The sequence below is a fragment of the Hyperolius riggenbachi genome, chromosome 2 (genome assembly GCF_040937935.1).
Source record: "Hyperolius riggenbachi isolate aHypRig1 chromosome 2, aHypRig1.pri, whole genome shotgun sequence".
Taxonomy (NCBI): domain Eukaryota; kingdom Metazoa; phylum Chordata; class Amphibia; order Anura; family Hyperoliidae; genus Hyperolius; species Hyperolius riggenbachi.
In genome coordinates, this window is record NC_090647.1 from 45,653,169 (window position 1) to 45,673,216 (window position 20,048).

The following is a 20,048-nucleotide window of genomic DNA, read 5'->3' on the forward strand; positions in this document are numbered from 1 at the left end:
TCCTGACATCACTCTGTGGGAGGAGTTTCACCACAATAGCAGCCACACAGACCCCTCTGATGACCTTTTTGAGAAAAGGTAAAGATTTCTCATGGGAAAAGGGGTATCAGCTACCGATTGGGACAAAGTTCAATCCTTGATTACAGTTCCTCTTTAAGTTTGGGTACACCGGCCCTTTAACACACAATACTGTTATAGTTACGTCAGTTATTTAAATTCACTTTGTGTTGAAACAAATTTATAGAATCGTGTACATTAATAAGAGATTATGCAGGACCCCCATGGCATTATTTAATTATATTTATGACAATATTATTAAATTAAATGTATGATGTTGGTTTTTAATATTATGCTCAAATGTAGCTTTATAGTTAAACATCTTTTTTTTTTTCCCTGGTATAAATCCCTTCCTATTTACATATTCACAGCAGTCGTAATTGTATTAGGTTCTACTACTATTGAGTCACTAAATTAATCCTTGTTGCATTAATTCCCTTTAGTGTAAGCGGTTTCTACAGCATCTAATACGCCAGCAAAACATAACTCTTTGGTCATTTTAATAAGTAAATCTTCCAGATTGCTATTAACTGCTTGTGTATTGATTCTGAATCTTTCAGTCCCCTTTTTTCCTGCAGAGCTGCTTCCAGGGCTGGATTTCTGGAAAGGTTACATAGGCCCGGGCCTTGGGCTGCTGCATCCAAAGGGGGCGCCTGCACATGAAATAGGGGTTGCTACGTATGAAACAGGAGGATGAAAATTGGGGGGCAGCTCATGAAAAAGGGAAACTGATGCCCAAGGGAGCTGTTCATGAAAGAGAGGGCCAATAGTACATGGATGTTACACATGGAAGAGGGGGCTGAACATGGAATGGGAGCGGCGCTGCTCAGGGCTGTGGAGTCGGTACAAAAATCGTCCAACTCCAACTCCTCAGTTTATTAAACCCCGACTCCAACTCCAGTTACCCGAAATTGCTCCGACTCCTTGAGTTCCGACTCCTTAGTCTAATACTTAACAGGGCTATGGATTTAGTACAAAAAATCACCGACTCCTCAGTTTATAAAACCACCGACTCCAACTCCGACTCCAGGTACCAAAAAAATTTCTCCGACTCCACAGCCCTGGCGCTGCTGTACAAGAAAGGGGAGCCACAACATATTTGGCCTAGGGGCACAAAAATTATAAATCCGGCCTTGTCTGTTTCATTCTAAACCTTAGTTTTCCTGTTGCCTGGTTCCCCCTCTCAAGAGGTCCTAAGATAAGCATAAAGGTTTAAAAATAACTAGATACAGGTATTTGGTTACGTTCACTTTTTAGGGCCCTTTTACACTTAATCAGTTGCTCTCAGTTATAACTGAAAGAAAACTGATTTTCAAAGTAATGCCCATGTTTTCCTATGGCACCTTTCACACTTAAAGAGAAACTCCAACCTAGAATTTAACTTTATCCCAATCAGTAGCTGATACCTACATGAGAAATATAATGATTTTCACAAACAGACCATCAGGGGGCGCTGTATGACTGATTTTGTGCTGAAACCCCTCCCACAAGAAGCTCTGAGTACCGCGGTACTCTGGGCAAACTGCCACAATGTAACAATGTTCACAGACAGGAATTAGCTGTTTACAGCTGTCTCTAACAGCCAAAACAGCTAGGAGCAGCTACATAACCTGCCCACAGTAACAATGTCACCATGTAATAAATGTCAGAATGTAAATCGGGGAGAGGAAAGATTTTACAATGAGCAAACACTGACTAAATCATTTATACATAATTATGGTAAAAAATGAAGCACTTTTTTTTACTACCTTATTTTCACTGGAGTTCCTCTTTAACGTGTGTTAACTGAAATCTTTTTCACAATGCACTGCTATGGAAAAAACGTGCACCAACGCGTACTAACGCACACTAACGCGTACCAACTGATTCAATTCACTTTATTGTCATTGTGTAACACAACGAAATTACTTTTCATGACAACCCCACGGTGCATATAGGGAACATAGTGATAGTAACAAGGAAGAGAAATTATACAAGTATGTCAGGTATTACAGATGTTTAAACAATTTGTACACAGTGTTAAATGGGCCCTGAGTGTTGTTCTTTTCCTTTTTATGATTACCGTACATCAAGAGTAGGGATGGCAATGCTTAGGAGAACTCATGCAGAAGCATGTGATCAGTTTGATCAGCTGATAGATTTGTAAGGTTCTCATTTGCTGTGAGGACCTCCTGTTTTAGTACATGATCATGACCAGCAAATCAGAGCCTTACAAATCTATCAGCTGATCAAACTGATCACCTGCTCCTCCACGAGTTCTCCTAAGCAGGGCCATTCATGTTAAGTTTTTGGTAATTTGTTTCTCAAGCATTCATAAGTGAATTAAGGATCTGACACAGAATAGACTGATATACAATTTAAGAGGAGTCATAAAGACAAATAGCAGAATGCAGTCAATTATCCAGGATGCCCACTTTTGCTTTATTATCCTGGTGTTATCATCAGAAACACATCCTATATCTATATATTGCTGTATATTGGTATGTAGCCCTGCCCTAGCTTAGGCTGTTTAGTATGTGGAATTCCCCCCCCCCCCCCCCCCATTTATTAACTTACGTATAATATAGGCATTCATTGGAGTCAGTTTTTCTGCATTCAGAATCTGCATGTAAAGGACACAGGCCCTACGTGATTTAAAAATGAATAATATATTGTAAAAAAATAAAAATAAATAAGTAAATAAGCCAGAGCGTAGGTGCCTATAGCCTCCTGAGCTGTAAATCTGGCCCTGCCTCAGGTACACTTCAAATTTCCATCTTTTATCTTTTTTTCTTTGTGTGTTTAATTAAGTCAATAAGTAAATAAACACATTAAAACACTAAGCCTTTTTTAAAGTGAACCCGAAATGAGAGGGATATGGAGGCTGCCATATTTATTTCCTTTTCATCAATACCAGTTGCCTGGCAGCCCTGCTGATCTATTTGGCTGCAGCAGTATCTGAATCACACCAGAAACAGGCATGCAGCTAATCTTGTCAGATCTGACAATAATGTCAGAAACACCTGATCTGCTGCATGCTTGTTCAGGGTCTATGGCTAAAAGTATTAAGGTCCGTACACACGCCGGACTTTAGGCAACGACGGGTCCGTCGTTGCCTCCCGCTGGGTGGGCGTGCCAGCGACAGTCCGGCGTGTGTACGCTCTGTCAGACTGATACGGCTGTTTCTGAGCGATCCGCCCGGCGGATCGCTCAGAAACAGCCGTATCAGTCTGACGACAGAGCGTACACACGCCGGACTGTCGCTGGCACGCCCACCCAGCGGGAGGCAACGACGGACCCGTCGTTGCCTAAAGTCCGGCGTGTGTACGGACCTTTAGAGGCAGAGGATCAGCAGGGCTGCCAGGCAACCACCTGATCTGCTGCATGCTTGTTCAGGGGCTATGGCTAAAAATATTTGAGGCAGAGGATCAGCAGGATAGACAGGCAACTGATATTGCTTAAAAGGAAATAAACATGGCAGCCTCCATATAAAGCGCTCACCTTGGGTTTCCTTTAAAAGGAATCTGAAGTTAAAATAAACGTATGATATGATTTGCATGTATACTACAGCTAAGAAATTGAGAATTAGTAGCATAGATATGAGTCTCATATTGTTGCAGTACAGGAGTTAAAAGAGAAAAAGTAACCAAGAATTGAACTTCATCCCAGTCAGTAGCTGATACCCCCTTTCCCTTGAAAATCTATCCCTTTTCACAAACGGATCATCAGGGGGCTCTGTATGGCTGATATTGTAGTGAAACTCCTTCCATAGTGTGATGTCAGGACCATGGTTTTGACATCACACTGTGGGAGCCTTGTTGCATTAAGGGAAATCACAGCTGTTTACAGCTGTTTCCAACTGCTAAAAAAACAAGCAGCATCTCCATCCACTGATATCACCTGCCAGCAGTAAAAATGTCACCATGTGATAAATGTCAGAATGTAAATCAGGGAGAGGAAATATTTTACAATGAGCAAACACTGACTAACTAATTCATACATAATTATTGTAAAAAATTAAGCACTTTTTATTACAGTATTTTCACTGGAGTTCCTCTTTAAGAAACTTCAGTTGTTATTTATGCAAAAGAACTTCTCTGAGCTCTTTGAATAATTTAGTCAGAGAGCAGTGCTCTTTTCTGAAGCACTTATCTCAACCTGTCTCTCACTGTTTCTTGTTTGTTTAAGGTTTTACTGCAGAGCTAATGATCCTTTGTATTTTAAACTATGAAACAGAGCAGGGAAATTCAGAGTATAGTTTGTAAACTGCAAATATTGGAGAATGATGCAATGTCATACAAAAAAAAGCTATATATCTGAAAATAAGAATGACACTTTTCTTTGCTACTAATGTTCTATGAATTACCCGTACTACATATACCATTCATATCATAAATTTTTTTTTTTCACTTCAGTGTCACTTTAACCACTTCAGGATTCTGCGTACGCTTAAAGGGAAGGTTCAGGGAGGGGATTAAAAAAAATAAAAATAAATTTCCACTTACCTGGGGCTTCCTCCAGCCCGTGGCAGGCAGGAGGTGCCCTCGCCGCCGCTCCGCAGGCTCCCGGTGGTCTCCGGTGCCCGACCCGACCTGGCCAGGCCGGCTGCCAGGTCGGGCTCTTCTGCGCTCCATTTCCTGGGACTTCTGCGTCCCACGCCGGCGCGCTGATGTCATCGGACGTCCGCCGGGCTGTACTGCGCATACAGCCCGGCGGACGTCCGATGACGTCAGCGCGCCGGCGTGGGACGCAGAAGTCCCAGGAAATGGAGCGCAGAAGAGCCCGACCTGGCAGCCGGCCTGGCCAGGTCGGGTCGGGCACCGGAGACCACCGGGAGCCTGCGGAGCGGCGGCGAGGGCACCTCCTGCCTGCCACGGGCTGGAGGAAGCCCCAGGTAAGTGGAAATTAATTTTTATTTTTTTAAACCCCTCCCTGAACCTTCCCTTTAAGTACGCCCCTGAATACTGAAGTGGATTGCATGGAAACATCCGAGCGGCCGTCCCATATCAGTTCACGGAGGGTGTCTCCGTGAACACCCTGCGAGTCGCCGATCGCGGCTCGCAGGGTAAATGTAAACACGCGGGGAAGATCTTCCCCGGTGTTTACATGTATACGGCGCTGCTGCGCAGCAGCGCCGTAGAGGAGATCGGCGATCCCCGGCTTCTGATTGGCCGGGGATCGCCGGCATCTGATAGGCTGAAGCCTATCCCATCAGGCCAGGGGCGTAGCAATAGGGGGTGCAGAGGTAGCGACCGCATCGGGGCCCTTAAGCCAGAGGGGCCCCGAAGGGCCCTCCCTCAACTACAGTATTAGCTCTCTATTGAGCCTGTGCTCATAATAATCACTTCTATAGATACTTTGAATAGTGTTAATCATTAACAAACTGTTTCCCATCCCCTTCTTGCACCTCTGACACTGTAGTTGCCATTGGCAGGTTTTGGTGCGCCGTATCAATTGTTATGTATAGAGTGCTTGGGGGGCCCCAATGTAAAACTTGCATCGGGGCCCACAGCTCCTTAGCTACGCCACTGCATCAGGCGCAGGATGGAAATTCATCCTGTGCCGCTCACAGTTGGAGGGAGAGGGAGGGAAGGGGAAGGAGGCCAGGAAGCGCTGCGGAGGGGGGCTTTGAAGAGCCCCCCTCCGCAAGCAGCCGGCAGCGAACAGACCCCCCCCCCCCAACAGGACATCCCCCTAGTGGGGAAAAAGGGGGGGAAGTCTGATCGCCCTGGCTGCTAGCTGATCGGTGCTGCGGGCTGGAGAGCCCACGCAGCACCGATCAACAAAATACCCCCCTGGCACAGAAGTGGTTAAAGAGGAACTTCAGCCTAAACAAACACACTGTCATCAAGTTACATTAGTTATGTTAATTAAAATAGATAGGTAATATAATCTCTTACCAACACTGTTTTAAAAGAACAGGCAAATGTTTGATTTCATGAGGGCAGCCATCTTTTTGGTTGAAAGGAGGTGACAGGGAGCATGAGACACAGTTCCAACTGTCCTGTGTGCTGATCACCTCTCCCAGTTGCTAGGCAACGTAAATAACAACATAGGAAATCCCATCATGCTTTGCACAGCATCAGGGGAAAAAAGCCCGGGCAGTTTTTTTGATGGGTGGAGCTTAGCTAAAAATGCAGCTAAAAATGATGCTTCTGTAATAAAAACAATGCTCTGATGCTGTGAAACTGTTAAACACCAAGCCTTTTCAGTTCTGCTGAGTAGATTTTTAGTCCAGAGATTCACTTTAAGTTATCTGTTTCTATTCCTCATGAAGATACATAACTTTGCTGTCCGTAGCAATCTCTCCACTGCTGGCCTTGATGTGCAATCTTCATTGGTGGATGTGGCCCACACTGCTCTTCCCTGCTCTATATTTTTTGTTTATAACTGAGATGCATTGCATTATTTATGACCAATATAGAGAATCTGTATTGTGCCCGGCATCACGCTGAGGTATATAAAAAGAAGCAAAAAGAGAGAGGATTGACTGAAATATTCGGCACTTATTTATTTTTATAGTTGATTATTTGTTTAATGGCGTCGCAAATCATTCCGCGAGCGTTACTCAGAGGCGCGCCGCAGGAAACGGCTGAGAGATATTTAACGGCAAATTGACAGTTCCGATCTCCCTAAGTGGGTGAACGAGCCGGAATACTTCCTAAAATGGCTTTTTATTTCTCAAAGATTGTTTTTTTTATTAAATGTTTATAAAACATTCCAGGAAACAAACAGACAAATAGCATTAGAGAGTAAAATAGGACAATAAAAATGTATTAAAAAACTCTAAACGCCAGATAAAAAGTTTCCTAGAGACCAGAGCCCCGTCAACTCGCATGACTAAAGTCGGCTGAGGCTGGGTGACCTGCCTCAGCCGATAATCAGGTGGGTGTGCAACTGCATTTGACCACCGCTCCTCAAACAATCCGCCCAGCAGATCAACTTGGCCCAGCGACGCCCACTGTATGACATCACATACAAACCACTCTGTCCTGCCTCTACAAAGCAACAGAGCACATTGTCAACTGTGTATCTGTATAGGTCCACGTCCACCCAGCGATGTCGCCCAAGGGGGTCGAATGTGGACTTGGAATTAATCCCTTCTTACCAGTTTCCCTTACAGTCATAATGATAAATCTGCACCTCTTGTCCTTTAGGCCTCATTCACATTATCACACGCAGATGGCCGTGCGATTGGAACGCAACGCCTACAATCGCACGCCATCTGCGTTTGTATGCATTGCGTAGCTGATCCCATTCACTGTAGTGAATGGGTCAGCCGCGCGTTTTGCTAAAAAATGCGTGTAGCAGACGTTTGCGCACCTCACTGGTACGGAACGCATGCAGTGGGAACATCAGGCAGTGCAGTCTATGCACTTCTGATGTTCATGCGTGTCTGCCTCATGCCGTCCGTATTTCGGCAACGCGTGTAATGTAAACGAGGCTTTAAAGAGAGGTCTAAACTACCATAAACAGCAAGTGGCGGTGTCTTTTTACCAGCTTGTTACCTCTGTACTGGACTCATAACATCTCCACATGTGATCTCGGGGACATCATTACAAATCATTGTGCTTCGAGTGAAACACTGATGGTACCCCCCCATACCTTCTTTCCTCCCACCAGCACCCCTTCTGGTGACCACATAACCAGACGCCCCTTCTACCAGGGGTCATACAACAAGTGTGACCACCATTGTGACAGTGCAGCCACTATACACATTACAAGTGTGGCCACAGCAACACCTGTTCTGAAGGAGACCCTATACTGGAGGACTGAGGAGACCCATGCTTCTGCTGAGGCTGAAACAAAAGTTTCCTGTTTGCTTTCACATATGCAGTGCTTGTAAATACTGAACAGGCAGTCTGAATTGTGCAACATTTTACAGTACAGGCTTCTAAATTCTCCAGATGTTTGGCACCCAAGCCTGCTGATATCTCCCCTCTCTCTTCTTGTGCAGAACTGCTGTTACATACAGTAATTACCTGCCGCAGCAGAGCTGTTTCTTCTCCTTCTCTTCCTCAAGTGATTCCTCTGCTCTGCTTCCAGCCCCTCCCCATGACCACGATGCCAAGGGAAGGGGGCGGAGAACAGCTGTCATAGATTGCTTGAGGAAGAGAAAGACAGCCCCGTGGGGACATAAACCTGCCCCAAACCCTACACCACACAAGGCTTTGGCCTGTGTAGCTTTTGCGCAAATGCGTCCCTGGTGGTGCCCCCATAGCCCTGGACCCCTGCAGGCTGTAGGGCAGGGGTCAGGAACTTTTTTGCCTGAGCAAGCCATAAACGCCACATATTTTAAAATGTAATTACGTGAGAACCATACAATATGTTTCATATTCATGTCCCTGTTGCCATGGTGATGTGTATACAGTTGATCCTCCAGGCAGCGGAAGTGTCAGACATGTCTTTAGCTTCTCTTGGGTTTCAGCAATTTCCTAGCCAGACAGTAGAATTACTAACAGCGTGTACAATTAGCTTGCTGACTTGGGGGTTGATTCATTTTGTAGGACGAGATCCCAACACTTTGGCCCAATAGGCTGCCTGTCAAGTGACAGGGCCAATCAAAGTGCAGAGATCTCGCCCTACTAAGTCACTAGACCTGACAGGGTCCAGAGTGGGACAATTGGAGAAATTGTTAATTTTGGGGTAGTGCGAGTTAGTTAGTAGCGCATGCTACAGCAGTAGCATGCACTACTTTGAAAATTTTACTTGCGCAGCCAGGCTAAGCTGTGCTGCTTGAGCATTGTAGCTCAGTGAATCATCCCCTACTGATTTGTCTGTGAGCCAGATGTAGCCATCAAAAGAGCCACATCTGGCTCCTGAGCCATAGGTTCCCTACCCCTGCTGTAGGCAGGGCCGGTTTAAGCAACAATGGGGCCCCAGGGCAAAATAAACCTGGGGGGCCCCCCCAACATGTACCCCGGAACAAAAATCGGCATTAGGGGACCTTTTTTGCAGGTATAGTCAGGGTGTGAAGTCCCAATCGGTCGGAGCTCCACATTCTGGCTATCCCAGCCTGCATGGGGGACAAGGGGTTAAAAAGTTTCAGGAGAGGGGACCCCACATCATTTTTTTTTAAATTCCCACACTCTAAACATAAAAAAAAAAATTGGGAAAATAGGAAAACATGCCAGGGATCTTCATACAGCCATATTGCGGCTGCATAGCGATCCCTGGAAAAAGCGCTGCAGCTGCGCATAGACCCCCTGGAAACCCCGTCAGGAAATTTATTGCGCTTTCGTTTGATGCATGTAAAATTACACTACCGTTAGGTTTGCTACTAAAAGTTACATTTACCGCATTTAAAAGTATACTTTTTTCCTTCGAAACTTTAAAATCGATTTTCTCAAAAACTATAAGGTCTTTTTGAAAAATTGTTTTTTCTTCTTATTCCTAATGATCTCCTTAACATATTCTGCAAATTTAAGGTTTCTAGCATTTAAGGTGGATTTGCTATCAACCATTAAAGTCAGCAGGTTTTTAAATGTCTATTTTTTTTTCCTTTGAAACTTTAAAATCAATTTTCTCAAAAACTATAAGGCCGGTTTGAATTTTTTTTTCCTCTTGTAGCCACTGGGGGCCCCTACAAGCTCTGGGGCCCTGGGGCAGCTGCCTCCTCTGCCTCTATGGTAGCGCCGGGCCTGGCAGTAGGGGATGTCCCCCCACTAGTGACACTTTTCTTTTTATTTACAAAGTCCTGCCTTAGCGAAACGTGTGCTTTAAGTAAACACACTTGTTGGTCACAGTAAGCATCCAAATAATCTGTATTTGGTGCAATAATGGAATAAGCATCAGAAAGTTTACAGACTGTGAGTCTGGCCCTGGAAAAATGCCCGTGTCTGCTCCGAGCCGCTGTGGCCCAGGCATGTGGCTTAACGAAGATCATTTCAGTTCAGCCGACACTGGGCTCCGCGTCCTCCGCAGGAGAACAAAATAATGAGAACATTCTCGGGGTAAAAGTCAGGGGTGTTTTTTTTTCTTCCTGCCATTCAGCCCCAGCCAGCGTTTACTGTGCAAAGTCTCTTTCTAGAAGAGTTTTCGCACAGGGGTTGCAGTAAATATAGACCTCCGCAGCTAATGCACCTGGGACCTGCATAACAAGGTTTACACATAAACAGCCCGGAAATGGGACATTTTGTGATGAGAAAAAAAAGCAGAGTCTTGTGTTTCTCTACTGACTAAATAATTGTGAAATGCCTAATTTGGTAGAAGGAAGAGAGTCGGAAAGATATCTTAATTAGGTCCTGCATACTTATCAACATTTAAAGAGAGGCTCCGGGAAAAATGTAAGGTTAAGGGCCCATTTCCACTATCGCGAATTTGCATGAGTTTTTGGCATGCAAATTCGTATAGCAATACAAGTGGACGGGAATGTTTCCACTTGTCAGGATTCCTTTGCGTTTTTCTGTGCAGAAAAAATTCACACGGCAGAGCCATCAGAATCGCATACAATGTATTTAATAGGTAATTCGCATGCGGTTTGGGTATGCGAATTTTCATGCGAATTCGCATAGAAACAATGGAAAATCACACCAGCACTGCCATGGTTAAATTCGCATACATCGTCATCCATGCGAATTCGTATGAAAATTCGCGTAGACCCGCGTGTGAAATTCGCATCCGCATGCAAATTTTTCCCGCAACGATTCCCACCGCACAAGTAGAAATGCAGCCTTAAACAAATCTACAGGCACAGATCTAAACATGCCATATCTCATGTCCCTGTATCCCCAGAGGTGCCCGTTAATGATACAATCTTGATTGTACAATCTTACCAAATCTATGAAGTAGAACAGTAAACTATACTTCGAATGGATACCTTAAGGCCCACACACACGCTAGAATAAAGTCAACCAATAATGACTGCCTGATTTAAAAAAAAATCACAAATGCAGGGCCTGGTGCATTTCTCCAGCACTTGCTTTGATCGGATAGGAAAGCCATCAAATCACCATAAAAATGTTGTCTAGAGCGATTTTCCAAGCGCTTTTCCCCAGAAAGCTTTGTATTTATTCCCACTTCCAGTTCAGAAGGTACTTCCTGGCCAATCTGCAAAAGGCAAAACACAAACACGTTCAAAAATTGACATTCATTGAACAAAAAAATGGTAGTAGAAATCGCTACAAAATTGAACCAGGATTTAAGTGATGGAGCAGAGGGTTCTGTACACACAGATGGACACCCCGTATAACAAGTTAAAACTCTTTACTGAAGAAAATGTGCAGAGAAAAATCATACACCACCATCAGATAATACAGCTTACTTAGAACAGAGAGGAGCACAGAGAATACAGGAAATAACAATCCTATAAAGAGCATCATCACATTTTACAGTCAGTGATATCTTGTGGTTGTTTTACTATACTGCAATAATGTTGTTAAATCTCTAACATTAAGGTCCCTACCCACTGAAAGATATTGTCTGTCATTCTGACAATCGTTGGTTTTACGCAATATTGTGTAACGATCATTTAAGGAAAATTCATTACACCACAGTTAGAGACAGCCATATGGGAATTGATCATTCAGATTTTTGGTAAAATCAATGGACTTCAGTGAAAATATTGTTTGTACGATCATTTGCATTCCGTTGTTTGGAGAACGATTGTTCGGCAGTGGTATTCCTCAATCTTATCCTTCTGTGGGTACCCATCTTAAGATTGCAAGAAGCCAGATGGGGCAGATTCTCATTGTGTTCTGTGGATTGTGTTTTTGTGCGTGTTTAAAGAGGAACTCCAGTGAAAATAATGTAATAAAAAAAGTGCTTCATTTTTACAATCATTATGTATAAATGCTTTAGTCAGTGTTTGCGCATTGTAAAATATTTTAAATCCCTGATTTACATTCTGACATTTATCACATGGTGACATTTTTGCTGTTGGCAGGTGATGTAGCTGCTGCATGGTTTTTTGGCAGTTGGAAACAGCTGTAAACAGCTATTTTCCACAATGCAACAAGGTTCACGGACAGGAAACTGCCAGGAGTGCCACAGTCCTCAGAGTTTGTTGTGGGAGGGGTTTCACCACAATATCAGTCATACAGCGCCCCCTGATGGTCTGTTTGTGAAAAAGAATAGATTTCTCACGTAAAAGGGGGTATCAGCTACTGATTGGGATAAAGTTCAATTCTAGGTCGGAGTTTCTATTTAACATTTGAATCCTATGATCCAGCATTTAGCACTGCATAATAAATTGGCACTTTATATGTAGTAATAATAATAATAATAATACTACCACCAATTATAACAACTGTGTTTCCTTCTCACAGGTAGACTGAAGCAGACTCCTTTTACCATTAGAAGAGACAACATTGCCTCTATTTCATGGGTGACTCCTGAGGACTGTAAAGCAAAAGTAAGAGGTTTTCAATGCTTTTTAAAATCAAAATACTACCCCAAAAACTGACAAGAACATGTAACGAGTGTTGGTCATTTTTATTTACATTTTGCATACCTTTTACAAAGGTTGCATACTGACTGATATTTAGATTTATTTTTTTTATTTTTACAAAAACCTGGGAGAGCAGGTTTTGTTACTGGCAGTGGAGCGTAAAGATCTTGCACCTGCTGTATCCCCTGCTGTGTCCGTGCCCCGCATCCCCTGCAACATGGTGTGCAGAGAGTGCTGCTCAAGACTTCCCGTGTCCCCTGGCTTGTGGAGCAGAGTCTGCGAGCAATGTCTCAGCAGTGCAATGATGGGGGATTCTTCCTGTGTGGCAATCGTTGTGCCTCATATCTATGACACCATCTAGTGGCGTCTTATGACACATCTGGCTATGGGGTGGGGGGGCTTATTTGTACTGGGAGCACATCTGGCTACTGTGGAGGGGGCTATATTGGGGAGGGGGTTTATACATGAGTCAATCACTTTTTCCTGGTTTCAAAGAGAAAAGTGGGTGCCTCGGCTTATATGTGGGTCGGCTTATAGGCGAGTATATACGACAACTGTTTAAAAAAAGGTAAAACAATAAGGGTAGTATAAAATAAATATATCTATTTAAATCCAGGGATTTTATCTGACTGCCATCTGGAATCGGGAAGGAATTTTTCCCTTTTGGGGCTAATTGGAGCATGCCTTGTAAGGGTTTTTCGCCTTCCTCTGGATCAACAGGGATATGTGAGGGAGTAGGCTGGTGTTGTACTTTATACTGGTTGAACTCGATGGACGTTTGTCTTTTTTCAACCAAAATAACTATGTAACTATGTAACTATATTTATCTAAATCTATATATCTATACATCTATCTATATAGGGGAATTTTAGTCAAAGACAAAAGACAAACACTTATATAGCGCTTTTCTCCTGGCGGACTCAAAGCGCCAAAGTCAACCTCATACTTCTTACAATACAAGCAAACAAAGCTACTGTTTTGTGATTTAATATTGACAACATCTGTATGAAACAAACAAACAAACAAAAAAAAACAATAAGTGGCACCCAAAGCAGTAATCTTTCATTGTTATCTTCAGCCTTGAAACAGTGCCCGTCATGAGGCCGCCAGCCCGGATGAAGGGGATGTGTTCGGTTTAAAAAGATGGTTCAGAGACTTCCCACCGCCTCCTGCTCCAGGGCTCTCTTCTAATATGCAGCCGCGCTCCACTTCCTGTGCGACCACGGCCATGCTGCATGAGAGCAAATACATCACTTGTGAGTGACTGTACTCACACATGTGCACTACAGCCGCGCTCGTACATAAAGGGGAGCACGGCCGCGAAACCAACAAGCTATTGTCAGATATGTTTAGAGGGTCCCTGCAATGGTGGGCTGATAAGAACCATTTAGACAAGTTGATCTGCCTAAACAAACTCAGATCACTGTGTGCAATATAGGTTAAATAAAGACTTTTCAAGAGTCCGAGTCCACTCTAAGCACGATGTCGGTTTTTACATTGACAGTCACAAGACGGTTAACCCTTTGCACGCTCACATGCAAATGTTAATACAAATGCATTTAAATCATCTTTATCATCTAGGAACAATTACGATTTGAAAATGTAATCGTTTTTTTATAGTGATTCATAATTTTACTTAAAATTTAGCGTAATTTTCGTGTTATTTCGTGCCAAATTTGGCAGTGAATAAAAGCCTCCATACATGGTAGTGAAAGAATTTTCCAAAAAGACCAAAAAAAATGGTTTTTAAACTGAAAAATTAGAATACCATTTTTCTTTTCATATTTAACATCGATTTTCTCAAAAACTACAATGTCTTTTTGAAAAATTCTATTTTTTTGACTTGAACCCAATATTCTCTTTAACATATGTAGTAATTTTGGTAGCAATAGCATGTATGGGAGCTTTGCTATAAACGGCAATTTTCGGCATAAAATTTCATGAAATTGCGCTAAAAATTATGTGAAATTTTGAAATATTACAATTACATACAAATTAATTACGATTTTCCCTGAAATTTCACATTTTGATTACGATGCATATATGCATTTCGATGTGAAATTTTGCATTTGCAAAATTTCGGCCCACCACTGGCACACACCAGCAAAAGCTGTGTGTATACTAATAATGGTGCACTGGATTAAACCCTGGCCACAAGGGTTAATTACAAAACAAAAAATTTCCATAAATCCAGGCTCATTGCCTCAAGTTAGAACATTTAAATAAGTTATCAGGGAGGTGCTAAAGTGGGTGTGACAGCTATAGCACCTCCCTAATAACTTATTTAAATGGCCTAACTAGAGGTGATGTGCCTGGATTTCTGGGTTTTTACCAGAGATGGCTTAAGATGTAATGGGGCCCCAAGGCAATGTAGTAGATTTGGGGCCCCCTTTTGGTCCTTTTTGTAAGGTAGTGGAGAGAAGTCAGAGAAGGTGCCTGGTGGGCCCCTTGACGCCCACTAGGCCCCAGCAGTCCCAGATTTACCTCACAGGAGCCTGTAGGCACAGATGTCCTGGCACCATAGACTTCACTCTCCATGAACCTACGTTCTCCCACCAAACTGCAACGCAAGTGTGCTGGCTGGCCCAGCTGTCACTTCTCCCTTACTTCCCTTGCCTGTCATAGGTAGCTAACGTGCCCCTTAGTATTAGGTAGGCAGAGGTACCATCAGTGGAATGGCGAGAGCTGAGTGAGTAACCTCTCCTTTACGCTCCGCTAGGGGCTCTACATAGGGAAGGAGGGCGGGAGGCACTTGGGGACGGGAGTGTGCTGCCTTTCCATCATCAGGCACCTGTAGGCACGTGCCTACTGTGCCTTATGGTAAATCCGGCCCTGGGCCCCAGGCACCTGTTTAGGTTGTCTGGCTGATGATCCTGCTCTGGTTTTTACGTTTCATCACCTCTCCTCATTTGCCGTGTGCTGTATTAGGCCGCACTGACATCCTCCTCTGACATCTCACTCCACGGCGGCGTATGGGAACCGCTGCTGCTTGCCGGTGAAAGGGGAGAATAAAAAAAAAAATACCCTCGCGATCACGCTTTTCACATCATCCACTTTAGGCCTTGAATAGACAAGCGGCTCGGCCGAATCCCCGGCTGGTTTTACACGTACTTTTATGAGAAATGTAGACAAGCTCCGACCGCATTTTCTTATTTCATTTTTTTCTTTTTCCAGCATGCTCTGTTTCTGAGACAAGGCAAGTGCGGTAAAAGACAGATAATTGGTCTTTAATTGGACTCTGCCTGTTCAAAGGCCTGCCTTTTCGTTCCCATGGCCCACCAGATAAGTTTCCTGCATAATGACAATTAAGCCAAAGAAAGAGTATGCAAACTAGATGACAAGCGCGGCTCAAGCGGGATCCGTCCTTTGTGCGGAAGACAATAAACTTTCAGTGCTGACTGCCGTTCGCGCCCCATTTCCCCACTTCCTAATAACATTTGCATAGAAGATTTTTCTTTACCCGCCTTTTACGGTTGCTGCTAACAAAGTTAACTTTGCGACGGGTTGAAATTTCCATCCCGGTACTGTAAATCACCCAGTACTTTTTCTCTCTGTTTTGGCGAGTGAATAGAGGTCTGTATCACATTATTTTGCAGGTTTTTTTTTTTTTTTTTAATGAAGGGGTGTTTTGTTGATTATTTTCCTTTGCGCCTCAATTCGCAACGTAATTAATCACTCAAAACCTTTCAGCTGTCAGATCCAACAAAAGGTAATCCCAGTTCTGTCTGCTGGTGGAAGCCCGACACAGATGCTCTTTGTTGGGAAGGGGGTCTTGTTTGGAAATTCTGGTCCACGGAAACGTTCTTACTGTATAAATACGCAGAGTGCAGGTTACTGTATAAAGATGTTAGTGGCTGTGAGTGGCATAGTTGGAGATCATGGGTCTCCATTGCAAAACTTTCATGGGGCCATCAGATGTAGGCGCTCTTCAGCAATGCCACCTCCCCCTACCCTATGGATAGGAGTTAAAGGGAAGGTCCGAGGAATTTAAAAATAAAAAATCCACTTACCTGGGGCTTCTTCCAGCTCCTAGCATCTGTCCTGTGCCCTCGCCGCAGCTTCGGTGGCTCCCGGTCCCCTCCGGTGGAGAAGCCATCGTCAGGTCGCCTACCGGGTCGGCTTCCTCTGCGCTCCAGCGTGCGGTTCACTGGTCGCGCTGACGTCATCTGGACTGTACAGCAGAGGTGCAGTAGTTCTGCGCCTGCGCTGTACAGTTCAGATGACGTCAGCATCTGAACTGCGCAGGCGCAGTAGGAATCCTGCACCGGAGGGGACCCAGGACCACCAGCGGTGAGCAGAGCTGCGGCGAGGGCTCAGGACAAAATGTAAGTCTTTGCAAACTATTAAGTTGACTGCTGCAGCAGAGAACTGTAGGCTGTTCTGTGTACACAGCCTGCAGCCTTCTCCCCCTTCTTACTCCTCTCCCTCCCTGCCTTGGCCCCCTCTCACCAGAATCTAGTGGTTGTACAGTGGCCTCTGATACCACCCACCACTGATTCCAATTTGTCACTCGGCCCCACTATCACAGCAGGTATGGCTGTTTCTATGCATAGGTCACTTAGGCATATGCTTTGATTGCCACCTACTGGTCAGAGTGCACATTGCACACTCTCGTCTTATGGTTTATGACACCTTGCCTGCATACTGTGCAGGAGTTCAGTAAGACAGAGGAGTTAACAAGCATTCTGCTTCTTTCCTGTGTACACTTGCACTGTACAGGACTAGCTTGGAAGAAAAGGTCTAAGGAAGCAGCCCTCCTCCCCTCCCTATTGCATGGCTGCTCCTGCTGGTGAGGAATCAGGATCCAGGTAGCACTGTGAAGAAAGGAGGAAGCCGCTATGGACATCACAGTTTCATGGAATGTGCTGGGAGAGGAGTGAGTCATGTTGGCAGATGTTTCAATTGATGCAGTGTATCTGTGGATTTCCTATTAATGATGTAATTCCTATTACAGCCTATGGTGGTGGCGGCTGCACCCAAATCTCCTGCTCAGTAATGAAAGCGGCCTGTGCAGATGTATGAATGTTTGCCACTGTGTGTAGACAGATGTGCATGCATGTAAGCACGTGTCAATGTATATGTTTGATATACAGTATGTATGTATGCATACTGTACCATGACGCCATCTGAATCATGTAAATCAGTTGGCAAAATCTGTGGGGTGACGTTTAAACAAACAGTTTGGTTCACCTGCCTCCTCTCCGCTCTCCCGCCCGCGTTCCTGGCACACACTACCCTACATGCATCCCAGAATCCCCATCCTCGTTCTGCCGCTGGAACCTGCCGTGACTAATCAGACAGGGGAGCTGGAACCAGACTGGCCAATCACCAGGAATGGGGGGAGCAGGCATGTATGGTGAGCTGTCCTGATGCTCCCCCATTCTCCAATCTGCCCCTCCAATCCTCCTAAATGCCCCCGGGCACCCTCTTCCTGGTCGGCCGGCTCGGGCATCACTGCGGCTGGACACGCCCTATAGTGTACGAACGTGGCCGGGAATGCTCTGCACAGGCATATAACATTATTGTGATGCCAGAGCGATCCTGCCTGTGGTGTCCTCTCTGTGCCCCCTCTGTTGTGCCACTGTCAGCCCAACTAAAGTCTGTGACTCCGCCCCTCCTCTTCCTGTGTACATGAAGTATTTACCGCCTCGCGTTGCTTCTCCTCCTTGTCGCTCTTGGCAGCAACTTCCTCAAGCTGCCACCCTCTGGCTCCCAGGCATGTAGCCGAGCAAGTGGCACTGGAAGAAAGAGGAGGCCAGGCGTGACAAGAGGAGGTTAATATATTTACACAGCTCCCCTGCAGTCTGCAAGGGGGAAGGGAGGATAAGTCAGAGGGAAGGGTTGCAACAAAGGGGTTGGGTGTCGGGGGGGGGGGAGGTTAGAGTTTGCTGGGGGCCCAGATGAATATAGTATTGCCCCTGACTGGGTGGGTAGGAAGGTTAGTGTTAGGAATAGGTAGTAAGGTTAGTGCTAGGTGTGTCGGGAGTAGGGTAGTGATAGATGTATTGATAGGGAGGTTAGTGCTTGGTGTATCACTAGTTATGCTCCATCTACACAGAGCGATCCGGCGGCTCCATTAGCCGCCGGATCAACTCTTCTGCATCCCCGCACATATCTGCCGCGTCCCCGCTCCTCCGCGCGTGCGTCGGATGCGATACCCGCTCGTCCCCGCCGGCGCCGCTTATCTTCCGCTCGATTTCCCGCTATTGTCCGCTCGCGGGGAACGAGCGGGGAATCGGCCGCGGCGAGATCGGACCTGTCGGATCTTATCAATCGAGCCGCATCAGCTCCTCGATTGATAAGAAACATCGGCACGTGTAGACCCAGCTTAAGGTTAGTGATAGATGTATTGTTAGGAAGTTTAGTGATAGACATATTGTTAGGAAGGTTAGTGTTAGGTATAACGGTAGGAAGGCTCGTGATAGACGAGATGTACTGATAGGAAGGTTAGTGTTAGGAATACTGGTAGAAAGGTTAGTGATAGACGTATTGTTATAAAGGTTAGTGTTAGGTATAACGGTAGGAAGGTTCGTGATAGGCGAGATGTACTGATAGGAAGGTTAGTGTTAGGAATACTGGTAGGAAGGTTAGTGATAGACGTATTGTTAGAAAGGTTAGTGTTAGGTATAACGGTAGGAAGGTTCGTGATAGGCAAGATGTACTGATAGGAAGGTTAGTGTTAGGAATACTGGTAGGAAGGTTAGTGATAGACGTATTGTTAGAAAGGTTAGTGTTAGGTATAACGGTAGGAAGGTTCGTGATAGGCGAGATGTACTGATAGGAAGGTTAGTGTTAGGAATACTGGTAGGAAGGTTAGTGATAGACGTATTGTTAGACATAACAGTAGGAAAGTTAGTTGATAGATGTATTGTTAGGAAGTTTAGAGTTAGGCGTATTGTTAGGGAGGCTAATGTTAGGTGTATTGGAAGAAAGGTTAGTGCTCGGTATATCAGTTGGATGATTACTGTTACCTGTATCAGTAGGAGGGCTAGTATGAGAGAATAGGGTAGGGGAAGGATATGTTAATACTTGGGGCTTGATTCTCTAAGACAAATAGCATACCTTATCCAAGTTAACACTCCTTATTAGAGATAACACACCTTATCAGAGATAGCACTCCTTATCAAAGTGAACACTCCTTATCAGAGTAGCATAGCTAGTGCTACGGACTTATGCCTGCTAACTGGCAATGACCAAAGCTCCACTCTTCCTGCCCTGAGCCTGTAGCGCTCGCTATGCTACTCTGATAAGGCGTGTTGACTTTGATAAGGCATGTTAATTTTGATAAGGCGTGTTATCTCTGATAAGGCGCGTTAACTCAGATAAGGCATGCTATTTGTCTTAGTGAATCAAGCCAATGGAGTGTGCACTTTATGTATCCAAGTTTAATATGTGCTACGTAGTATAGTATCGGTAACATGATATTACCAATACTACGTTATTACTATCGCCATTATCTCGTGCCAAACTCAACTTGAGCCTTTACAAAACATACACTGTTCTTGGCTAAAAACGGAACTTAATTCTAGTCTAAGTATCCAGGTCAATATCCTCTCTTCTGCGTAACAGTTGCAAAGACACTCATCCCTTTCAATGACTTGTTGACTGTTTGCCGTGTAATCGT

The 20,048-nt window shown here is 44.6% G+C and overlaps 1 protein-coding gene across 20 annotated transcripts in view; it reads left to right on the plus strand.

Moving 5' to 3' along the window:
* The window catches only part of TENM4 (teneurin transmembrane protein 4), a 1,797,006-nt gene that overhangs the window by 830,722 nt on the left and 946,236 nt on the right, over positions 1–20,048 (plus strand). For all 20 annotated transcript variants that reach the window (XM_068266709.1, XM_068266713.1, XM_068266710.1 and 17 more), the window contains one exon: positions 12,303–12,388. The gene's annotated coding sequence lies outside the window, so the exon portion shown is untranslated. The remainder of the gene's footprint in view (positions 1–12,302; positions 12,389–20,048) is intronic.